The sequence below is a fragment of the Schistocerca piceifrons genome, chromosome X (genome assembly GCF_021461385.2).
Source record: "Schistocerca piceifrons isolate TAMUIC-IGC-003096 chromosome X, iqSchPice1.1, whole genome shotgun sequence".
Classification (NCBI taxonomy): Eukaryota; Metazoa; Arthropoda; class Insecta; order Orthoptera; family Acrididae; genus Schistocerca; species Schistocerca piceifrons.
The window spans coordinates 109621530-109648225 of NC_060149.1; positions in this window are offsets into that span (position 1 = coordinate 109621530).

The window sequence follows — 26696 nt, forward strand, 5'->3', positions numbered from 1 at the left end:
GTGGGATAACTGATTTTTACAAAAGTGTGTATTCCATAGCATCACACAATCTCGTGCATATTTTATGCTCGACATTATGTGAGGGGTACTGTATAACAATCCATGATCTATGGCCACTTCTGGAAATAATCAAAGTTTCTGATACCATCTCCTTTTCAGTAATGTTTTAACTATTTTTCAGATACAGATAACGTGATTCACTTTTTCCAAATCGTTACATTATACATTGGAGCATTTGCTAATATTTTCTTTCTTTCCAAATAAGTGCGCAACATTATAATAATAATGGTAATTTTGCAACTTTCTGTGCATTAATCTTCTTCTAATAAAATTAGTCATGCTATGCGAGTTACCAAAAAGTCCATCTATTTCAGATAATTGCCAACAGACCAGTTACACAACTGTTAACAATCGTTATTTGTTCAGTAAATCGAAAATTGTTACTGTATATGAAAAACAGGCCCATTTTTAAAAAAATATAATCACGTGTCAGAAATGACAAATATTAATTATCCTAAGCTTATGGCATATTATAAAATTTTAAAAATTCAATTGTTCGGTTATTTAAAGCAATCTATTTAACTAAATTTACCGTTATAGTTTTGTAAACTACAAAAGACGTAGCTTTGCTTAAATTAATCACTGCTGAAAAACAGGAAATGAGTACAAACTGTAATTTGAATCATTACCATTGATGGAACATTTGAACAAGCTACATTCTTATATAAAAATAAATGGATTGACTCAGTAGTCAGTCGATGCATAGTCGACATCTAACATGTAACTAGTGCATGAAGTGCTTGTTATTTGTCTCAAACAGTAACTGGCAACATGTCTGTGGAAATATTGCTGCTTGTGTATGTGAGTATATGTGGCTCTATGGTTAACATGAAAAAGCAGCAATTACACTGACATAAAAAAATCGCTTGCATTGTGTTGCACAAGTGCTGGATGTCAGTTTGTGGGATGAATTTCCATTCCAATTGCACATGGTCAGTCAATATAGAGACTGTTAATGCTGTTTGTGTATAATGCTGGAGATCTCATCTGATGATATCCCGTGTGTCCTCGACTGGAGACAAATCTGGTGATGAAGCAGGCCAGGGTAACATGTCGACACTCTGTAGAGCATCTTGGTTTACAACAGTGGTGTGTGTTGGTGAGCATTATCCTGTTGGAAAACACCCCCTGAAATACTCTTCATAATGGCAGCACAACAAGTCGAATCACCAGTTTGATGGATAAATTTGCAGTCAGGCTGCGTGGATAACCATGAGAATTCTCCTACTGTTATACAAAATCGCACCCCAAACCATAACTCAAGGTGCAGGTCCAGTGTGTGTAGCACACAGCAAGGTTGGTTGCAGGGCCTCAACTGGCCTCCTTCCAACTCAAGGCCATCATTGGCACTGAGGCAGAACCATCTTTCATTAGAAAACATAACAGACCCCACTCTGTCCTCCAATGAACTCTCACTTGACACCACTGAAGTCGCAAATGGTGGTAGTTTGACGTCAGTGGAATGCATGCCAAAGGGCGTCTGGCTCTGAGCAGTCTTTAACGTAATCAATTTGTGTCACTGCGGTGCCAACAGCTGCTCAAATTGCTGCTGCAGAATGTGGTATGATGCGCCAGAGCCATATGATGAACAAGATGGGCTTCCACTCGGTAGTGCCCAATGGCCATCTGGAGCCCAGTCTTCTTGTGATCATGCATTCTCGTGATCACCACTGCTAGCAATCTTGCACAATAGCTACATTCCTGCCCAGTCTTTCTGCAGTATCGCAGAAGCGACATGTAGCTTATCGTAGGCCTATTACACGAGCTTGTTCAAACTCAGCTGGGTACTGATTAAGGCGTCTTTGCCACCTTTTAAAAGCATTCTTGACTAACATCGACTCATCACATCCTATCTCAAAGGTAGCTAACGCTCACGACCTAGACAGGGTGTATTTAATCCATCCTCATAATGGCGCTGATATCGCCTCTCTAATACGACTTGTGAGAAATTTGAATAGACATCACCTTTCAGAAGTAGAAACACGACTAGCAACTTTCTGTTATGTCGCACAATTTCTTCTTTTCGTTGTGATTTTTTTCTGTCGGTGTATACAGATGTTCTATTTAGGAAGAAAAGAATTACCTTTGTGATGTGTTGTTATGCTAACAGGATAACAAATATAAAATAAACCAGTAAATATTATGATCGAAGAAAATCTTCTGTACTATTAATTAGTAAAACGTCGACATCTTTTTCATCCTGAGACAACGCAGAAAGAAGCCTCGAATCTGGAACTGTTCTACATCTACATCTACATCTACATCCATACTCCGCAAGCCAACTGACGGTGTGTGGCGGACGGTACCCTGAGTACCTCTATCGGTTCTCCCTTCTATTCCAGTCTCGTATTGTTCGTGGAAAGAAGGATTGTCGGTATGCTTCTGTGTGGGCTCTAATCTCTCTGATCTTATCCTCGTGGTCTCTTCGCGAGATATACGTAGGAAGGAGCAATATACTGCTTGACTCTTCGGTGAAGGTATGTTCTCGAAACTTTAACAAAAGCCCGTACCGAGCTACTGAGCGTCTCTCCTGCAGAGTCTTCCACTGGAGTTTATCTATCATCTCGTGATTACAAAATGATCCTGTAACGAAGCGCGCTCCTCTCCGTTGGATTTTCTCTATCTCTTCTATCAACCCTACCTGGTACGGATCCCACACTGCTGAGCAGTATTCAAGCAGTGGGCGAACAAGCCTACTGTAACCTACTTCCTTTGTTTTCGGATTGCATTTCCTTAGGATTCTTCCAATGAATCTCAGTCTGGCATCTGCTTTACCGACGATCAACTTTATATGATCATTCCATTTTAAATCACTCCTAATGCGTACTCCCAGATAATTTATGGAATTAACTGCTTCCAGTTGTTGACCTGCTATTTTGTAGCTAAATGATAAGAGATCTATCTTTCTATGTATTCGCAGCACATTACACTTATCTACATTGAGATTCAATTGCCATTCCCTGCACCATGCGTCAATTCGCTGCAGATCCTCGCTGTTATACAGCGAACTACAAAATCATACTCATGTAATAACTTTATTAGGAACTTTATGTAGTATCTACCTTTCTGGTAATATTAGAAATGACTGTAGTAGCAGGGTTCGCTGCTAGGAGAGTGCATATTTTAGTTTAAAACAGTGAAAACACCAAGAAAAGAGAGACCTTACAACTTGTCAGCACAGACGTGATATGCATAGACATTTGTACAGACAAATCGTTGTGTATTGAGTGGCCTTATTGATCACTTGGTAACACTTATATCGATTAGGAGTAGGTTTATTTTAAGTAACTGTGTAGCTGCAGTTTATGAAGTGCGCATTCTGTGTTGTTTGAACTCCTTGATGTACGACAAGAAAATTAGAGTTTTGTAATACATATATATGAAAAAAGCAACAGAATATGTTGAAATTTTAAATTATTATAATCTGAATATGTTTATGAAAGAAGTATGTTTGTTAAAAGCTGGTTTATGCTTAGGGCACTTATATTTATGACGTGTAAACGTTGTAGGAAAGTCTCTCCGCAACGAAAGTGACATGGCCCGATGTAAAAGGTGGGTTTGGTGATAGAACTGAGCGGCTCCTTCGTGTGAACGGCACGCAATGTATGGCTAGCCTTAACACGGTACACATCAGCGGTGCTAAGAGAGGCAATTGGAAGCTGCATTAAAAGGGATTTGCCTCGGATGTGGATCTGGCTATTATTTGGTATTCACGGAACAATGGAATGGCTCTGATATGTTGAAAATCCGATGCCAAGAAGAGATTTTGTAGAGCATTCGCACATCAAGAGCCGCGAGTACAGTTAGCCCCCATTCCGCCTGCCACTAATCTTCGCCACTGCTTCACAGACTTCATACATTCAGTTACATAATGTATATTGGCATGGACCAGTTAATTTGTGTGTTGTTTCGATATTAATCACATAAAATGTCAATTCGTGTTCGAAACCATAACTTCAATCCTGCTCATGAACCTAAGCAGGGTCCTCACCTAAGTGCTACTAAAACCGAGTATCCTGATTGAAATGAACAATTCTGGCATTCATGTGTTTAAAACTCATTTTTGTCTAAAGTAAAATGAGTAGCAAAAGTTGAAGTAACAGTAAAATTTGGATGCTTAGTTTATGGACTATTCCAAGTGAAATTGTTAAGGTATGAAGTACAAAAATATAAAGATCAATCAACAGGAAAGTGAAAACCTTAATTATTTGAAGGTTACAACAAAAAAAGTGAAGTTGGATATGCTTTTGCTAAAGTAGTTTATTGTGAAATATACACTACTGGCCATGTATGTGAAAAACGGCATCCCATTTGAGTCAATTGATGTTTCAAAGTACTGCACTGAAAAGGTGTTTGAATGTTGTGCAGGTGTGGTTAAATTTAGTGGAGCTAAACTTCTAACTGTTGTTATTTATAGATCCCCAGAGTCCGATTTCCCAACATTTTTGCTAAAGCTAGAGGAGGTTCTTGGTTCACTTTATAGGAAATACAAAAAGTTAGTTATATGTGGTGACTTCAATATTAATTGTATAAGTGATTGTGCAAGGAAAAGGATGCTGGTAGACCTCCTTAATTCATATAATCTTATGCAAACCGTATTATTTCCAACGAGAGTGCAAGGGAACAGTAGAACAACCATAGACAACTTTTTGGTTCATTCCTCATTACTAGAAGGGCATTCTGTCAGCAAAAAGGTGAATGGCCTTTCAGATCATGATGCACAAATTTTAACTCTAAAAGATTTTTGTGCTGCGACACATGTTAAATATAGTTATCAATTGTTTAGGAAAGCTGATCCAGTTGCTGTAGAGACCTTTGTAAACCTTATCAAGGAACAAGAGTGGCAAGATGTTTATAGTGCTGATACACTCGATGATAAATATAATGCTTTTCTCAAGAATATTCTCGTGCTCTTTGATAGTTGCTTTCCGTTAGAACGTTCAAAACAGGGTACTAGCACAAACAGGCAGCCTGGGTGGCGACTAGAGGGATAAGAATATCTTGTAGAACAAAGTGGCAATTATATCAAAACATGAGAAACAGTCAAAATCTAAATGCAACAGCCCATTACAAACAGTATTGCAAGTTGCTTAAAAATGTTATTAGGAAGGCAAAAAGTATGTGGTATGCAGATAGAATAGCTAAGTCTCAGGATGAAATTAAAACCATATTTTCAGTCATAAAGGAAGTGGCTGGTCTGCAGAGACAGGTCGAGGATATAGAATCAGTGCGTACTGGGAATGTCCGTGTTACTGATAAGTCGCATATATGTACAGTATTTAATAATCACTTTCTGAATATAGCAGGTGAACTAAATAGAAACCTAGTCCCAACAGGGAATCATATGGCGCTCTTAGAAAAAAGTGTTCCGAGACTGTTACCTGAAATGCTCTTCCATGATACTGGCAAGAGGGAGATTGACTTAATAATTAAATCACTAAAGACCAAGAACTCTCAGGGATATGACGGAGTATCTAGCAGAATACTGAATTATAGTTCTATGTATGTTAGCCCAGTACTTAGGCATATCTGTAACTTTTCCTTTAGGAGTGGTCAGTTTCCTGGCCGGTAGTGAAGCCGCTATATAAAAAGGGAGACAGGGATAATGTTGACAATTTTAGACCTATTTCTATGCCATCAGTGTCTGCTAAATTTATCGAGAAGGTTGTATATACAAGGTTACTGGAGCATTTAAATTCATATAATTTGCTGTCGAATGTACAATTTGGTTTTAGAAATGGTTTAACAACTGAAAATGCTATATTATCTTTTCTCTCTGAGGTTTTGGACGGATTACATAAAAGGTTGCGAACGCTAGGTGTTTTCTTTGATTTAACGAAGGCTTTTGACTCTGTTGACCACAAAATTTCACTGCAGTAGTTGGACCATTATGGAGTAAGGGGAGTAGCTTACAATTGGTTCGCCTCTTACTTTAAGAACAGAAAGCAGAAGGTAATTCTCCGCAATATTGAGAGCGGTAGTGATGTTCAGTCACCAATGGGGCACTGTTAAGTGGGGCGTTCCCCAAGGGTTGGTGCTGGGGCCACTGCTGTTTCTTATTTATATAAATGATATGCCTTCTAGTATTACAGGTGATTCAAAAATATTTCTGTTTGCTGATGACACCAGCTTGGTAGTGAATGATCTTGTGAGTAATATTGAAACAGTAGCAAGTAATGTAGTTCATGAAATAAGTTCGTGGCTTGTGAAAAATAATTTGATGCTAAATCACAGTAAGACTGAGTTTTTACAGTTTCTGACTCACAATTCAACAAGAACCGATATTTTGATCAGACAGAATGGGCATATTATAAGCGAGACGGAACAGTTCAAGTTCCTAGGCGTTCAGATAGATAGCAAGCTGTTGTGGAAAGCCCATGTTCAGGATCTTGTTCAGAAACTAAATGCTGCTTTATTTACCATTAGAACAGTATCAGAAAAAAGTGACAGTTCAACCCGAAAAGTAGTCTACTTCGCATATTTTCATATGCTTATGTCGTATGGTATTATCTTTTGGGGTAGTTCTTCTGATTCAAAAAGGGTATTTTTGGCTCAAAAACGGGCTGTTTGAGCTATATGTGGTGTAAGTTTGAGGAACTCTTGTCGACCCCTATTCAATAGTCTGTGAATTCTGACATTGCCCTCACAGTATATATTTTGTTTAATGTCGTTTGTTGTTAGCAATATTAGCTTATTCTCAAGAGTTAGCAGCTTTCACTCAGTTACTACTACTAGGCAGAAAACAAATGTGTATGTGGAATGCGCTTCCTTGACTCTTGTGCAGAAAGGAGTGCAGTATTCTGCTGCATCCATTTTCAATAAGCTACCACAAGAACTCAAAAATCTTAGCAGTAACCCAGACTCTTTTAAGTCTAAACTGAAGAGTTTCCTCACGGCTCACTCCTTCTATTCTGTCGGGGAGCTCCTGGAAGAGCTACAAAATTAAGCAAATTCCAGTGTTACATTGTTGATTTTCTTTATTTAAACTTACGACTTGTTGCCTGAATATGTTTCTTATATTTCATTTTGTCTGTTTCTACAATCGTGTTATAATTTCATGTATTGACTCATTCCATGACCATGGAGACTTCTCCTTAATTTGGTCCCACGGAACAATAAATAAATAAATAAAATTGCTACACCACGAAGATGACGTGCTACAGACGTGAAATTTAACCGACAGGAAGAAGATGCTGTGATATGCAAATGATTAGCTTTTCAGAGCATTCACATAATGTTGGCGCCAGTGGCGACAACTACAACGTGCTGACACGAGGAAAGTTTCTAACCGATTTCTTATACACAAACAGCAGTTGATCGGCGTTGCCTGGTGAAACGTTGTTGTGATGCCTCGTGTAAGGAGGAGAAATGCGTACCATCACGTTTCCGACTTTGATACAGGTCGGATTGTAGCCTATCGCGATTGCGGTTTATCGTATATCGTATATCGTATATCGACATAGCTGCTCGCGTTGGTCGAGATGCAATGACTGTTAGCAGAATATGGAATCGGTGGCTTCAGGAGGGTGATACGGAACGCCGTGCTGGATCCCAACAGCCTCGTATCACTAGCAGTCTAGATGACAGGCATCTTTTTCGCATGGCTGTAACGGATCGTGCAGCCACGTCTAGATCCCTAATTCAACAGATGGGGACGTTTGCAAGGCAACAACCATCTGCACGAACAGTTCGACGAAGTTTGCAGCAGCAGCAGCATGGACTATCAGCTCGGAGACCATGGATGCAGCTACCCTTGACGCTGCATCACAGACAGGAGCGCCTGCGATGGTGTACTCAACGACGAATCTGGGTGCACGAATGGCAAACCGTCATTTTTTGGGATGAATCCAGGTTCTGTTTACAGCATCATGATAGTCGCATCCGTGTTTGGCGACATCACGGTGAACGCACATTCGAAGCGTGTATTCGTCGTCGCCATACTGGCGTATCACCCGGCGTGATGGTATGGGGTGCAATTGGTTACACATCCCGGTCACCTCTTGTTCGCATTGACGGCACTTTGAACAGTGGACATTACATTTCAGATGTGTTACGACCCGTGGCTCTACCCTTCATTCGATCCCTGCAAAACCCTACATTTCAGCAGGATAATGCACGCCCGCATGTTTCAGGTCTTGTACAGGCTTTTCTGGATACAGAAAATGTTCATCTACTGCCCTGGCCAGCACATTCTCCAGATCTCTCACCAGCTGAAAACGTGTGGTCAATGGTGGCCGAGCAACTGGCTCGTCACAATACGCCTGTCACTACTGTTGATGAACTGTGGTATTGTGTTGAAGCTGCATGGGAAGCTGTACCTGTATACGCCATCCAAGCTCTGTTTGACTCAATGCCCAAGTGTATCAAGGCCGTTATTACAGCCAGAGGTGGTTGTTCTGGGTACTGATTTCTCAGGATCTATGCACCCAAACTGCGTGAAAATGTAATCACATGTCAGTTCTAGTATAATATACAGGGTGTTACAAGAAGGTATGGCCTCACACGCAAATAAAGAAAAGATGTTATGTGGACATGTGTCCGGAAACGCTTAATTTCCGTGTTAGAGCTCATTTTAGTTTCGTCAGTATGTACTGTACTTCCTCGATTCACCGCCATGATTTCATATGGGATACTCTACCTGTGCTGCTAGAACATGTGCCTTTGCAAGTACGACACAACATGTGATTCATGCACAATGGAGCTCCTGCACATTTCAGTCGAAGTGTTCGTACGCTTCTCAACAAAAGATTCGGTGACCGATGGATTGGTAGAGGCGGACCAATTCCATGGCCTCCACGCTCTCCTGACCTCAACCCTCTTGACTTTCATTTATGGGGGCATTTGAAAGCTCTTGTCTACGCAACCCCGGTACCAAATGTAGAGACTCTTCGTGCTCGTATTGTGGGCGGCTGTGATACAATACGCCATTCTCCAGGGCTGTGTCAGCGCATCAGGGATTCAATGCGATTGAGGGTAGATGCATGTATCCTCGCTAACGGAGGACATTTTGAACATTTCATGTAACAAAGTGTTTGAAGTCACGCTGGTACGTTCTGTTGTTGTGTGTTTCCATTCCATGCTTAATGTGATTTGAAGAGAAGTAATAAAATGAGCTGTAACATGGAAAGTAAGCGTTTCTGGACACATGTCCACATATTTTCTTTCTTTGTGTGTGAGGAATATTTCCTGAAAGTTTGGGCGTACCTTTTTGTAACACCCTGTATATTTGTCCAATGAATACCTGTTTATCATCTGCATTTCTTCTTGGTGTAGCTATTTTAATGGCCAGTAGTGTAGTTTTGTTGGATCACAATGCAGCCTGCCCTTGTGGCCGCGTGGTTCTAGGCACTTGATTCTGGAACTGCGCGACCGCTACGGTCGCAGGTTCGAATCCTGCCTCGGGCATGGATGCGTGTGATGTCCTTAGGTTAGTTAGGTTTAAGTAGTTCTAGGGGACTGATGACATCAGATGTTAGGTCCCACAGCCCTCAGAGGCATTTGAACCAATTACAATGCAAGATTCTGCAAATATTAATGCCAGAAATACCTTCTTCACAGGTGATTAAAGCGCAATTACATATAAATCTTTAATGAACCGATTTGCGGTAGTACTGTTAGAAGCGAAGTTATGCACATTTTCAAAGACAGTGTAGGTTTGGTACCCATCATGAACGGTCCCTTTTGAAGTTGATTAAGCCCAGTGTTGCATTTTATTATCTTGCAAAGTAATTTAAGTGAATGATTAGCTTTTAGAGATAGTTTTTACTTCTGCAATAATCAAAGAATCTTCCCTAGTGAAACTATACCTGTTAATGGGTCCCCATCATATTGTCCATCTATTAAGAAAAAAAATGAATTATTACTGTTACTAAGGAAAACTGCTATACACAGAGGAGATTAAACAATGTATTTAAAACGTTATTCATCTTTATTTGTGTTATTATGTCAGTCAAGACAGAAGCCCTTCATGTCAAAATTAGTTCTGCACTTCAAGTAGTGATGTTGCAGTATTTGGATTAAGTAATACTAATGATTGTGGCCGTCATTAGTACGACTTTGGAGCAATTTTGCTCCCCATAATTTACTGGTGTGTGTGTTATTGGTAACTGCTGCTACACACAGTAGAGAGTGCGCTGTATCGGTTTGTATCCTGTTTGCTATTCAAAGAGAAGTCTCAACAAAAGTAACTTCAATAACTAATATCCAATTTTTCATATGTATATCCAAATTAATGTGCCTAATTAGGCTGGCGACCCTTCATTTCTTTCATTCATTTATGATTTTACCACTTCTGTCAATTCCCAAGGTTAAAGTCCGTGTGGTTTTTCTGTTAACTTCATAAAATTCGAAATTATAGTCCGATACCCTTTTTCCATTAGACACACGCATGGTCGAACTTTGAAATCTTCTCAGAGATTAACATTAGCATGTTTCACAGCACGTTAGTGTTATACGTAAAGCCCAAACAGATTATTTGTCAAAGTTTTACTTACTAAAATATAGATTGTAACATAAATATTGGGCGTAAAATAATTGTAAGATGAGCACTGAATGTCCAGCGGTGCGAAAATGCAATAGATCGGGCAAAATAAGTAACAGAAAACTTTACAGGTCTTTAAAAGATAAAATATAAAGTGATAACAAAATTAAAATGGATACAAAGATGGCAGTAGGTCAGAACGAGCGAAGTGGAAAAGTACCTAGTGTACTAGGTGGCAGTACGTCACTAGAGGACAGCACAGATAACGCCAAGGGACGGCAACAGGCTTACCTTAAGTACCATACGCACGTCAACGATCAAATTCAGATGATGAGCCCATCGCAAATAAAACAAGGTATGAAGGACGACACGAAAGAAGACAGTGGCTATATTAACGACTCGATGGATATGTTCAATTTATCGAAAGTCGAAAGTGAGCCGAACGAAACACGACAAGTAGAATCTGAGTATGAGGACACCTTAGAGCAAGATATCGAAAAACCACTGAGCATGTACGATTCGTTAAAAATGTTGTCTGCACAAATTGCAGCACAAGGTAATAATATTAACAATCAGCTTAAAACACAGGCAGATGTAATTAAAGACAAGGTGTTAAAATATGTAAACAGATCGAAAAGATAGACTCAAAAGTAGGTGTTGTCAGTAACGCAATCGAGGACTTAAAAACTGAAATAGATACTATCAATAACAATGCCGCCACTACGCAGGGACATATTAATGACATCAACGATAGGTTCGATACCGAAATAATGAAGATTCAACACACTTTAGAACCTCTGGTTGCAACAAAAGTTGATGAAAAGGTTTTTGGCCTCCAAACCGAAATAGTAAACAAATATAAAACCGAAATTTCTCAATTGAGACAAATGATGAATGATTCAGAAAAGGAACTGAGCAAACAAGTGACAACATGCGAAAAGAAGTGTGAGCAGAACACGTCTCAAATTCAAGGTAAAGTGAGGGACCTTCAAAGGAAAATAAGAGAAAACCGAATTATGCTACTGACAGAATAACGTGCACCAAATTGCTAGAGGGCAAAGAACGATTCAGTATGGCAAAAAGGTGTAATGGATGGCACCCGTTAGATTTTTTGAAAAACTGTGAAAAGAATTTTCCTGATTACATAATGGACCAAGGAAACATAAATGTGGTCATCAGCGCATTAGCTAGCGATGCGACAACATGGGGCCTAAATTTTGATACAGAATATATGTTATTTGGGGAACTTAAACAGAAATTCATAGAGGAATTCTGATTGGAGCAAAAACAGAACTGCCTATGGCGGGAGTCTATCATGGACAGGTTATATGACAACAGAGGTAGAAACTCAATGAAAGAATTTGGCAAAATGTGGTATCGGAAACTGCCACATTTGAGAAACAGACGAATGGAATCCGAAATAGGGTGGGAACTAGTGGTGGGCAGGAAATCGCAGTGACTGAGAAGTCACAGATATCACAGTAGCAACTTTACAGAATCTAACTGCGATTTCAGTCACAGTTAGCAGTCGCAAGTAGTATTTCACATTCAAAGACGTGAGTCATCTATTGGTCGAATTTGGCATTGCTTTCTGCGATTTCAGTGACAAGTCGCAACTAAGAGTCGCAAGTAACAACTAAAAAGCGCGGTTAACAGTGGCATCTGTTGGCCAAAGTTCGTACTACGTTCATCTCTGCGCTACGCTATGCAGTCCAACTGCGATTTCCGTGACAAGTCGCAACTAAGAGTCGCAAGTAGCAACTAAAAAGCGCAGTTAACAGTGCCATCTGTTGGCCAAAGTTCGTACTACGTCCATCTCTGCGATACGGTATCGAGTCTAACTGCGATTTCCGTGACAAGTCGCAACTAAGAGTCGCAAGTAGCAACTAGAAAGCGCGGTTAACAGTGCCATCTGTGGGTCAAAGTTCGTACTACGCCCATCTTTGCGATACACTATTGAGCACAGTCTAACATAACAGTCGCGACACTTCGCCTCGATTTTGTTGCCTACAGCGCCAGCAGCGCCCCAAGCGGCTGGTAGGTTGAACTGTGAGTTCGGCGCGATCGTGAAAGCGAATAGTGATGATTATTTTGATTTATACAATGGTTTATACCCTCGGGAGCGTTTATAGCGCAATAAATTGCAGCAACAACAGGAAGAAGACACCGTAGCTGTCTCTTTTTAGGTTTCCTAAGGATCCTGAGAGGTACATACCATCATGTTACTAAACTGTATCGTCAGGATTCACTTGCAAATTATATGTGTATAAATGATGAATGTATCGTTTTAGGAGCGGAAAATGGCTTGTTAAAAGCAGACGAGAAGACCTTATGAAGAAAGACCCAGTTTACCTGTATAATAATATTAGGTTTTGTCCGCTACATTTCGAAGAAAACCAGTTCATGAATGCAGACAATAACAAACTCGTGTGGAATGCAGTACCCACACTCTTTGACAACCTAAATAAGCCACCTCAACTGACGATGAAGAGGAAACTGCCACAAAAATTCGACAGTCAATCTAAAGCTGTAAAACAGTCGTATGACACAGAAGCAGCCAGTTCAGCTCTCCATGTATCAGTGCCAGATTCGTGCGAATCGTCACCACAGACGTGCTTTGACGATAAAGTGGTTAGATTAAATGCAGCTGTTCATGTCTTACAAAAGCGTGTGAAGTGTCAGAATGTGCAGATCGAGCGAAACTATTACAGGACAAGGAAAGTGCCTACAGACAGACTATTTGAAAATTATTCAAATATTTGGTTTTTCGTGAAATGTAATGTAATCAGCTCATTATAATGTTTTCAGCATATTTCTGCCACTATTTGGCAGTTGCTTTACCCACTTTGAATAATATAAAGATTAAGGTCGTACTTGTGGAAACAGGCAACAATGACACACAGTAGGCCTACAGAACGATAAACGCGCTGTCGATCGCTTTTGCATGTAGATTTACATGTCTGTGCTTCTTACATGTGAATCTGTGTGTTTATATTCTTTTGATATCAACGTGGTAAGCTGCAATTATGTCCAATGTCACAAGTGTTTCTTCACGAATGTGTTGTAGCTTACCACTCTATTCATGGTTTTTGTTCATACTTGCACTTATTTTAGAATCATTAATAGAAACATATACGCCTTCCGATACTAAACAAACTCTTGGAGGCAAGAAAATAACTCGAATAATTCGGAAATTACGTAGGAAATGGATCTAAACAAACATTATGCTTACAACGCGTCTGACGTTCACCTTACCTGCCGCTTGGAGCGCTAGTGTCGCTCCATCTGTCAAACGGCAACAACTTTTACAGCAGTGAGTGTCGCGACTGTTATGTTAGACTGTGCTATTGAGTCCAACTGCGATTTCCGTGACAAGTCGCTACTGAGAGTCGCAAGTAGCAACTAAAAAGCGCAGTTAGCACTGCCATCTGTTGAGCAAAGTTCATACTACGCTATTCGCTACCGAGTCAAACTGCGATTTCTGTGACAAATCGCAACTAAGAGTCGCAAGTAGCAACTAAAAAGCGCAGTTAACATACTTTTCCTAGTGTCATCTGTTGACCGACGTACGTACTTCGTTATGAGGGCCTTGTGCCTCACGAGATCGATGTGCTGTGTGTGCATATGAAGGGCTTATTTCAATAGTGGTACAAGTCCATTTTTGTTCATTTTGAGATACAGAGTCGTAAAGTTAAATGAGCAATGACAAATCTGCATTTGAGAGACCATAAATATTCAAGCATATGGCTTCTTGCTAGAGATGAACCTTTATTTATGTTTGTCTGGATCACTAATTTCAGAAGCATTATAGACAGAAAAGTGGAGGTAATGGACTTGTACCACTGTTGAAATAAGCCCTTCATATTATATGACGACATGCACATTCAGCATCAGTTATGGTTGGTCAAATACTGCTGTGACTCTGAATGTATTATATTAATAAGAAGCAACATTGCCTTTTTCTCCTGAAAATATCAAGTAACGCAACAAACGTGTTTGATTCTGCTTCCAATATGACAGTTTTGGTTAATACTCCACATGCCTACAGGACTTTGCAATGTTAACACAGCAGAACTCAGACATCTGTATAAGTGTAGAGAAATGAAAACAGTCATATGAATGCCTCACTTTTGTTCCGACACAGTTCAAGACTCGGGAGAAAAGTTTTACACCTGGTGTTCTACATGGCAACTTCACACACAAGAACTTTTTGCCGACACTACTACCACCTACATAATTAAGCTTTTCCTGTGTTATTTTCAAGTAATGCACTTAACCTATTCCTGATTTAACTGGAAGATCTGTACTTCCCACTTTCATATCAACAGCCTCAAAATGCATATTGTAGACTTCGGGATATGTTACAGGTCAGTGTCACACCAAGATTGTGGAGAAAGGAGGGGGGGGGGGGCGGCATGTCACTCTCCAACAAGTGTTTACCAATAAGTAAGTGGCGGAAAATTATGGGTATAGGACGGCTTAAACATGTGGAAAATGAGATTTTAATTATTCACTCACTGTATTTGACATTTATTATTCCTTTAAAATCGCACAACAACTTCAATAAAACACAGTTTAATCATTCACACACTTATTTCACAATTATTTCACTTTTGAACTGCAAATCCTCTAAGAGCTGTCTTGAATCTTCACGAGTCTCTCTCAAAAACAGCCTTGATGTGGATAGATACGTACAGCAACCAGTAATCAGAGTCAGAACTGTGTCTGCAAAAACACAAGGATTATTAAACAATTTTTACTGTCATTAATTACTAGCAATATAATTGACAGAGTAGATTGCTAATATTTGCTATAATGAATATCACATTTGCAAGAACGATCTCACTGAAGTAATTAAGTCCATCGAAACGCTTAGAAACTAACCTCTCGTCTGACGAAAACGGTCTAAAGACGCAGTGGCAATTTCTTCAGATCTGTTGACAATGATATTTTGAGTTATCACTTTACTGAGTGACTGAAATGTAGTTCAGGTACCTGTGAACATAACAATATGTTAGAATTCATTTTCTAAATATGAACTATTACGGTACTGTACGACTACTTACATATTAATTACACTATTAATATTTTCACAGTTGTTTCTTTAATACAAAATGAAAGCCAATGGAAGAAAAAACGTAAAACATACTTGCCAATGACAGGTTTGTTGAGATGCAATTTTCTGTGTTGACGGATGTAACTTTTTCATACGGTGGTAAGTCGCAGAAATCGCACGAATCACAGAAATCGCAGAAGTAGCAGAAGTCACAGAAATCGCAGAAGTAGCAGAAATTGCAGAAATAGCAGTGGCGGAGGGATACACGACCTATGTTCCTTAACTGCGACTCTTAACTGCGACAAATCACAGTTAAGAATAACAGATACTAAAAGCAGCATTCACAGAAATCACTGATATCGGAAAATTGCAGTTTAGCCCATCACTAGTGGGAACTATGGAAAAAGCTCCCAGAGCATTGAAAACGTTACATGGGAAGTAATCACATAAGGTTCTTATCATTTTTAGAAAGAGTCGAAGACAAGGACCAATGGAGAGGGAACTGTGATTATCATCTAAATAATAACGACCAGAATCGGGATTGTCACACGAATAATGAACACAATGAGTACAAACTTTACTGCTGTAGGGGGGCTACAGGGGTATGGCCTCACTTTCCATTGCTGCCAGATGTATCCAAGATGGCAGCCATGACGTCATCAAAGATGGCGGTGTGTAGACTTGGCAACTGTGCAAGATGTCATCCAAAAGGGCGGCTTTTGGTGCAAAGATCGGTCAATTGGGCTACCTCCACTAACCTAATGGCCTCCCCCCGGGAAATGACGGTAAGTTCAAATTTCATCAGAATAATGCAACACACCTCTAATAACCTAAGAAAATGGCGGGAAAGAAAGGGCAGTTGGGCTACCTCCACTAACCCAAGTCATCCGACCTCCACCTCATCCTAGGAACTGGCGCAAAGTTTGAATTTTTGTGGTAAAGAAAGGTCACTTGGGCTATCTCTACAAACCTAAGAAAATGGCGGGAAAAAAGTGCACTTGGGCTACCTCCACTAATCTAAGTCCCCCAACCGCCACCTCGTCCTAGGGATTGGCAGGAAAACGACTTGGCCTGTGCTGGACATAAGTCTTTATTATCTTGCATGCACCAGTCTTTATTTAAACAATTAGAGGCAGGACCACCATCCAGTGCGTTCGCCATGAGGTCTGCACTCCAACTGACCTAGTACACAGTACTGTCGCCAGAGGGCGATCTCATTTGTGACGTAATCCAAGACAACATCTGTGATGTCTGCTGATGGCGCAAGTACCGTTATCCAAGATGGCGGGAAACTGTGCTTGCCACAAGATCTCACCTAGTATGCAGTACCACCACCAGATGGCACTGATGTCATCTGTTCTGTGATGTAATCCAAGTGGCGGGGGAAAATGGCGGCAGACAGAATGTTCACCTCGAGGTCAGGCCCTAGTACATAGTACTGCTACCAGAGAGCCCTGTCGTCCATTCCATGATGTAACTCTAGATGGTGGGGAAAAGGGGTCTCCCTGATCTGGACATAAGTATTTATTTTGCAGGCAGTGTCTCCACCATGATACCTAGAGTCCAACTGACCTAGTACACAGTACTGCCACCAGAGTGCGCTGTCATCTCTCCTGCAACATAATCCAAGGTGGTGGTCTGGACGGAGAAAATGACATGAAAATGTCTCAGCCTGCGCTGGGTTGCTGGAGAGAGTAATGAAGGAGTGTACTTTATTTATTTTGGAACAATTTATTTAGTGATCGATTTTGAAAGATAGTGTATTTATTACATCTATACAAAACACATGCTCTGATGACATGCTTGGGATCACGCCACACAGCCAAGAGACTTGTAAGCTACACCTAAATAATGCTCTGCAGACACAGAAACAACTCCTAAATTACCCAAATAAGTTCAGTACAGACATGCAAACTCCTCCTAAATAATGCAGTACACTGATGTGAATCAACTCATAAACTGTACAAATAAAGTATAGCTCAGCCTACAGACCTGCTAGCTAAATAATGCAACAGTCACACAATCACAGAGCACAACCACTGTCTGCTACCCCATGCCCACTAGACTGAATAGGAGGCTACCGGTGGCTCCCGTGAGTGGCGCAGCCGTTAGCTGTCAAACCATGCACAGGTGCCCTCATGTATGAGGTGGTGACATCTGTTTCATACTTGACACCTGAGAAATTCCCCTCGCAAATACGTGATCACCTAGGCACCATTACTGACGCGACCAGATGGGAGTGAAGATCCATTTGCAGAGGCCACCGCTGGACACAAGCCAGTGTGAGCCATCACTCTCACGCCGCTGCTACCTGCAGCGAGCAGGTGAAAGGTGCTTCTATTTTCGGGTATACAGTTACAGTTCTTCGAGAATTATACTGATGTCACAGAACTACAACGAGCGCTCACGCCGGTCTCATATGTAAGACACCTCTGGGCAGCACATGTCCTTTACCACTGCTGAAGCGATACCTGGGGATACTGATGTCACCGAATAGCACAGGGTGCATTTTTCCTAGCGCGACATGCGAGACAAGTCTAACTGTGCTAAACAGCCCAGTGCGAGCGATGCAAAGCTGCAAAGTGTGTGTGCATAGTTACGAACCATCGGAAGTGCATTTAACAAGGTTCCTAATCTTATACTGATATCACATGGCTATGTAAAATCAGAACCGGAAATTGTACAGTGTCCCAGAAACAGTTATCGCTCGCTTTCTTGATGTCTCAGCTTGTATGCATGGAAATTCTTGCCCTAAAACAACCTGTTTACGAAAATAGCGCAGAATAAAAATGAATACAGTCATCCTCGTGATACTAACGTGGTATCCCGTCCATCATGTGCTATCCTTCCTGCTTTCAACACACACAAACGTTCCCACCACTATGTAGAGACTGCTATATCCCAGCACAAAAGAATGTCTTGTGAATGATTCGAGCATTATGATTGGCTCTTATCGAATTTACCAGCCGAATTACTGATGCCACCAGTAACGAAGCAATGTTCGCCTTTTCTTCCTTTCTGCAGATGAGACTTTCAGTTGGATAAGAAGTATTTTACACAGATAGCCATATTGCACCAATTAAACCCTGCAAAGTGCCCCTACATATCGTCAGATACGGAAACACTCTTACTCAATTACACTGCTATCCCACTGAGGACAGGAACTTGGATATTAGAGCGCAAAACCGATATCCAACTCAGCAATATATCACCGCATACCGTGTGGATGTAGTAAACATACAATTCCTGCCCTGCATCATACAAAATCATCCCTTTTACGTCAGTCATACATATACTGCAGAGAAAGACAGCAACGTATACACTCCTCGCAGCACTAGATATTTCCCTGTGAGGCTGGCGGTCATCCATTGATGACAAAAGCCCAGAGCACTCTCAGAGGACCAAAGTCACTCTTAGAGCTGTTCTACAAATTGGGTTCGCTCCTCTTCAGCACAAATGCGTTACTGTTTCATGTCCAGACCTGCTTAATTGCTTGCTTTTCTACACCCACCTCAGCCGGCCGATGTGGCCGAGAGGTACTAGGTGCTTCAGTCCAGAACAGCTTTGTTGCTACGGCCGCAGGTTCGAATCCTGCCTCTGGCATGGATGTGTGTGATGTCCTTAGGTTAGTTAGGTATAATTAGTTCTAAGTCTAGGAGACTGATGACCTCAGATGTTATGTCCCATAGTGCTCAGAGCCATTTTAACTCACCTCCAGACTCTGTGATTACAAGAACACATGTACATTTCTGGCCATTAAAATTGCTACACCAAGAAGAAATGCAGATGATAAACAGGTATTCATTGGACAAATATATTATACTAGAACTGACATGTGATTACATTTTCACGCAATTTGGGTGCATAGATCCTGAGAAATCAGTACCCAGAACAACCACCTCTGACCGTAATAACGGCCTTGATACGCCTGGGCATTCAGTCGAACAGAGCTTGGATGGCGTGTACACTTACAGCTGCCCATGCAGCTTCAACACGATACCACAATTCATCAACAGTAGTGACTGGCGTATTGTGACGAGCCAGTTGCTCGGCCACCATTTACCAGACGTTTTCAATTGGTGAGAGACCTGGAGAATGTGTTGGCCAGGGCAGCAGTTGAACATTTTCTGTATCCAGAAAGGCTCGTACAGGACCTGCAACATGCAGTTATGCATTATCCTGCTGAACTGTAGGGTTTTGCAGGGATCGAATGAAAGATAGAGCCACAGGTCGTAACACATCTGAAATGTAATGCCCACTGTTCAAAGTGCCATCTATATGAATAAGAGGTGACCGAGAAGTGTAACCAATGGCTCCCCATACCATCACGCCGGGTTATACACCAGTATGGCGATGACGAATACACGCTTCGAATGTGTGTTCACCATGATGTCGCCAAACACGGATGCGACCATCATGATGCTGTAAACAGAACCTGGATTCATCCCAAAAAATGACGTTTTGCCATTCGTGCACCCAGGTTCGTCGTTGAGTACACCATCGCAGGCGCTCCTGTCTGTGATGCAGCGTCAAGGGTAACCTCAGCCATGGTCTTCGAGCTGATAGTCCATGCTGCTGCTGCTGCAAACGTCGTCGAACTGTTCGTGCAGATGGTTGTTGTCTTGCAAACGTCCCCATCTGGTGACTTAGGGATCGAGACGTGGCTGCACGATCCGTTACAGCCATGCGAAAAAGATGCCTGTCATCTCGACTGCTAGTGATATGAGGCCGTTGGGATCCAGCACGGTGTTCCATATTACCCTCCCGAACCCACCGATTCCATATTCTGCTAACAGTCATTTGATCTCGACCAACGCGAGCAGCAATGTCGCGATACGATAAACCGCAATCGCGATATGCTACAATCCGACCTTTATCAAAGTCGGAAACGTGATGGTACCCATTTCTCCTCCTTACACGAGGCATCACAACAACGTTTCACCAGGCAGCGCCGGTCAACTGCTATTTATGTATGAGAAATCGTTTGGAAACTTTCCTCATGTCAGCACGTTGTAGGTGTCGCCACCGGCGCCAACTTTGTGTGAATGCTCTGAAAAGCTAATCATTTGCATATCACAGCATCTTCTTCCTGTCGGTTAAATATGGCGTCTGTAGCACGTCATCTTCTTGGTGTAGCAATTTTAATGGCCAGTAGTGTATTATTTTTTGTCAGAATAAGTGTCTGTGTATTTGTGGCAGTCAGAGTTATTCTTTTTTCGTGGTATTTAATTACTTGTGTATTGGTTTGAATATGATGTTACCGAGTATGATGATACTGAGGTGTAGGGAGTCGGGTTATTCTTGTGCTTAAATGTTTTGTTTCGGGACTAACTGGGAACAAAAGCAACACAATGGCAGATTCAGGGACACGAGGTGTGTCAGAACCAGAAGCGGCATGGAGGAAAAAATAGCACAACTGACGGCAGACAATACGGAGTTGAGAAATGAATTAACATCTAGAAGTGAGCGGGAAACCGCATCTGTTCAGTCGTTGTTGCCTAGGGTGCGGGAGATTGATCCAGCGGCCGCGAGTTTCATTATTCCGTTTTCTGGCAGGGCATCTGAGGATGTGCACTCGTTTGTGGAGAACTTGGAGACTTCAGCGGTGATGAATGGTTGGGCTGATGAGTAGTTGTTACATGTAGCCAAGATTAGATTAACGGTGAAGCAAAACATATGTAAGGTGTTCTGAGGCCTTAAGGAAGGCGGGACAGTTTAAGCAGTTAAAGGAAGGACTTTTACTAAGGTACAAAAAACAGAATAGCGCTCGGTACTTTAGAGAGGGGTAAAGTGCAATGTCAAAGAGACAGGGGGAGACGATGGAGAAATTTGCGGATAGGAAAGGGAAATAAGTGAGTATACTTACGAGTTGGGTCAGAGCGATGAGGTGAATAGTGTTCTGTTGTAGGAGGCCGAGCAAAGGGCACTTGATGTGTTTTTGAGAGGGTTACCGGCGCATATGTCACGGAAATTGCGTAAAGGGACTCCGAAAGATTTGTATTCGACCATTCAGCTGACAATTCAATGTAATGGAAATAGACGTGGCAGCAGGGGTACGCGAGAGGCAAACAGTGTTTACGGTCGATGTGAAATGTTTTAAGTGTGGTCGTACAGGACATGTGCACAGGCAATGTACCTAGTCACCGAGGAATAAAGGAAGGGGTGGAAATCGGCGGCGGGGACGATGGAGATGTGGAGATTGGAGAGATGGACAAGCGTTAAACGGCAGAAGGGGCCCAAGACCCATTTAAGGGAGCTCCCGTTTAATTTCAATGCTACGAATACGTACGCAGAGGTGGAATGTTCAGTGGCAGGATCCATAGGAACTAAAAAGTTTAAGATTTTATTTGACACAGGGGCGCAAGTGTCAGTGGCTACTAGGAAAATAATGGGACGAAGGAAGCTAGACCCACCACATTATAGGATGCGTGGAGTAAGGGATAAGGAGGTCACGCCTTTGGCGTCGGTGACAGTTGACTTTCGCAAAGGGAAAGTCCGATTTGATGCATGCGTGGAGATAGTACCATGGGTAAGCGAGGGCTATGACGTGATCCTAAGAGTAGATTTCTTGCATCAACATCATGCCAAAAATGACCTTAGACAACGAACTGTGGAACTTGGTGGAATATTATTTGAGCTAGGGGAAATCGTTGTCAATGCAGAACTGTCACGAGAGGCGTTCAACATAATGAACAAACCAACTGAACCACGTACATTAGCATTAAGGCTTAATTCTCATGCGTGTGTGTCTAGTGGCACCGGAAAGTGTGGAGTCGAATCTACCTGTGGGTACGCTATGTGTAATGGAACCATTGGAGGATAATGAAGTTTTGTGTTCACTGAGTTGTTTTGTGAAACGTAGTGTTGTACGCGTACAGGAGGGGAACGACGGGCGAGTAGTTCCAGTGAACGTGGATAATTTTAACGCTGTAGACGCGAATTTGAGGAAAGGAGTTTTAGAAGCAAATTTGGATGTGCCACATGACGAAGACTGGTGTTCGAGAGGTAAGCGAAGCAAGCAATCAACCACTAACTACCGATAGAGCTGCATCACGTGACAAAATTAAGCATTTGAAAGGAGGAGAAAGAGAGCATATGAAAGAATTATTGTGGGAATTCAAGGATTTGTTTTTTCCGCAAGGGCCGTTACCAGCAGCTCCGTTAGTTCAACATAGGATACCAAAAGGAAATGAAGCACCTGTTTACCGTAAACCATACAGAATACCGAGATATTTGCAGCCGATTGTGGAGGATTTCATTGCGGACGGTATTATAGAGCATAGTAATAGTTGCTGGGGAGCGAGCATTGTCATTGTGCCTAAAAAAATCTATGGATGGAACTAAGAAATACAGGTTCTGTTGTGACTATTGATACCTCAATAATAAGACAGTAATGGACGCATACCCCATTCCAAACATATCGGAGACTTTGGATCACTTAGGGCAGTGCCAGTACTTTTCTACGATGTATTTGACAAGTGGTTATCATCAGTTAGAGGTGACTCCAGAGGATCGTCCAAAAACTGCTTTCTCTACACCTGGAGGCCATTTCCAGTACATTGGAATTCCATTCGGTTTGAAAAACGCTTCGGCAACGTTTCAGAGTTTTTTAGACAGTGTCTTGAGGGGTTTGAAACCACGGCAGTGTCTTGTCTATTTGGATGACATTATAGTGCTTTCAAGTAGTATGGAGCAACATAGACAGCGGTTAAGGGAAGTCTTTATGAGGTTAAGAGCAGCTCGTTTGACGTTGAACCTGGAGAAATGTCAGATCCGAGGTTGTTATAGGCTGTAAGGGATTTCCGGGAACCGAAAACAGTTAAGGAAGTGCAGTCATTCATCGGAATTTGCCATTTCCATCGAAAGTTCGTGAAGGGTTTTGCAAATTTGGCACAGCCATTGACGCGATTGTTACGGAAGGGTGTGAAATTTGAGCTGACAGAAGAGTGTCAGAAAGCGTTTGACAAACTGAAAGAAGTGTTAACATCAAGTCCGGTTCTTGTGCTTCCAGATTTTGAAAAGGATTTTATACTAGCATGCGATGCATCGACTCAAGGATTAGAGTGTGATGTTAGTCAGGAAATTGATGGGAAAGAACATCCTGTAGCCTATGCGTCTAGGCAGTTGAATGCAGCAGAGAGGAATTACTCAACATAAGAGAGGGAGATGCTTAGCGTAATCTATGGAATCACATATTTTAAATGTTATTTATATGGGAGAAGATTTCGGGTAGTGACAGATCATGCTGCGTTGAAGTGGTTGTTGGGGTTGAAGGATCCGTCCAATAGACTCGCTAGATGGGCTGTGAGGCTTTGTGATTTCGACTACGAGGTGGTGCACAAGCCTGGGAAGAAGCATGGTAATGCGGATGCACTAAGTAGGAAGGTGGCAAAAGTGGAAGTCATAAGTTATGACCTAGCAGTATGACACGAATTACAGGACGCGAACAAGGATTGTAAATTGTATCGGACACAGCCGCAATTCAATATGTATGACGGTCTTCTGTGCAGGGAAACGAAGTTAGGGCCAAGGGTAGTAGTGCCAGTGAAGTTGATGGGCGAGGTTTGAAAGGAAGCACATGATCACGAGTTATCTGGTCATGGAGGGTGTAGAGCGACGAACAGGGGAGTGGCGTTCAGGTATTGGTGGAGAGGTAGGAAAGGAGATGTGGATCAGTATGTCAAGAATTGTATACCATGTGCGCAGAGAGCAGATTTGAGTCGGAAACAGATAAGCTACGATTACCGGAATCAACATGTCCATTCTCTTTGCTGGGGATTGGTGTCTTAGGACCTTTTAGGCGAACACCATCGGGGAACAGATTCGTTCTGACAATAATAGGCCATTTATCGAGGTATGTGGAGATGGTGGCTATGCCAAATCAACAGGCAGCAATGGTCGTGGAAGCGTTAGTAAACAACTGGATTTTGAAGTTTGGTGGACTGGAGACAATAATTACTGACCAAGGGACCAACTTCATTTCGGATTTATGGAAGGAACTGTATAAATTGTTGAATGTAAAAAAGTTGAGGACGAGCGCATTGCATCCACAGTCCAACGGAAGGACAGAACGGTTACACAGAACAATCAGGAAGGCAAAGGTCCCGAATTCGAGTCTCAGTCCGGCACACAGTTTTAATCTGCCAGGAAGTTTCATATCAGCGCACACTCCGCTACAGAGTGAAAATCTCATTCTGGAATCAGAAAGATGCTGTTTTTATGTGGGTTCTCATCACCATCGGTGGGACGAGTATTGAAGCATATTGTATGCGCATACAATGCAAAAGTCCATAGAAATACCGATTTTTCACCATATGAGGTAGTGTATGGGCGAAAAATGCTGTCACTGTTTGATTTGGTGAGGCTATAGAAAAGAAGGACAAATGAATCTGTACGACAGTTCACAAGGACAATTCGGGATGTTTGGAAACGGGTACAAAAGGTGAATACAAAGGCTTTGGAAAGGCAAGAAGACGCAGTAAAGCGGAAAGGAAGTTTAATGCAGTATATAGTGCGGCAATGGGTAATGCTGTCCAGTCCCTATACGCAAAAAGAGAAAACGAAGAATTTCCTCAAGAGGTATCAAGGGCCATACCAAGTTGTTGAAACCACATCCCCCGTTAATGTTAGCTTCAGCTGCCAACTAGAACAACAATAGTACACATTGGTTGGTTACAGCCAATTAAGGGTTGCCCGGATGTGATTCCCGGTGTGTCACATGAAGGAAAGAGGAAGAAAGGGATAGTGAAGAGAAGTGTTCAGCGCAGAGAAAACCAGGAAGATAGAGTATAGCACGAAGTACCGTATGGTTTACAGTCCAGAAAGTAGTAAAGTATTTATAGTTTCTTTTTTTTGTTTTCTTGTCATATATCATTTGGTTTGCGTAGAGCAATTAGGCATTGTATTTTCATCTGTTGTATGTGTTTTCAAACATAGCCTGCTGCTGACAGCAGTCCTTTTGAAGATGGAGGGAGGGTGATGGTGATCCCTGTCCTCAGGTCACTGAAAGGGGGAGCGTTGGTGGTGATTCATCTCTTCATCATTGGGGTGGACACTTTACGGGTGCAGCACCTGGATGGGGCTGTGCTGTACTCAAGGCAGGAAGATGTGGTGGTGTCGAGTCACCAGTGGGCATTAAGGTTGGTATAGAACGTATGGGAAATGCGGAATGAAGTAAGGAGGCTTGAGAAAGTGTTCGAAGAGCTTAGGCAATGTGTAGAGGGCAAGGGAATGCTGAAGGAAGTTGCAGGGGAGTATAAGAAATTTAATGAGGCTTATAAGACGCTACGGAAGCAGGTAGGACAGATGGAAGGAGCGGTGCCACGGGTAAGATGGAACGATGATGGCTGAACATGGGGGGGAAAATTTTAAAGACAGTTTGTGGAACCACAGACGAAAGCGATATAAAAGGAATCAACAACACAGTGGAAGCGGTGAAGCAACTCGCGGAGGAGAGTAGGGCAACAGAAGATTGGCGTGCAACTCAGATAGGGACATTGGAAGGGGAAATCCTGAATAACACATGGTTGCTTTGCGCATTAGCAGGGTAGGTAGTGGAATACGCTAAGGTGTTGGAAGACGTAATGAATCGTAACCTGGGAACCCTACAGGGGCATCTAGAAGTACTAGATACCAGAGTGGTGTTAACCAGATTTTTGCACGGAGTAGTTGACAGCAGTGTGTGGGATGTGCAGGGAATAATAACGAATCTGCAAGAAGCACTGCATCACGCATTGCAAGGCCAGATAAGTACCGGTTTGTTACCGCGGGCAGTCGCTGGAGGCATCCCGAGGCGAGAGCCGCAGATTCGAACTCCGGATCACAGTTGCTTGTTGTCACCACAATCTTAACCACGCAGCTGGCCGCCTGCGGCTCACACTAAGCGGCGCTGAGTCAGCAGGGATGCAGACCACTGAGTCGATTGCAGGCATCCTGATGATACCACTGCCGCTGCCATACAAGGCCGACACACAGCAGTGTATGTACGGGTCACTGAGGCAGCCATTAAGCACCAAGCCGTTTCGCAGACAGTGAAGTGGTGTCCTCAGCATTGCGGGACCCGGTGATGCAGACCGAGGGGAACGCGGCACTGCAGTTGGA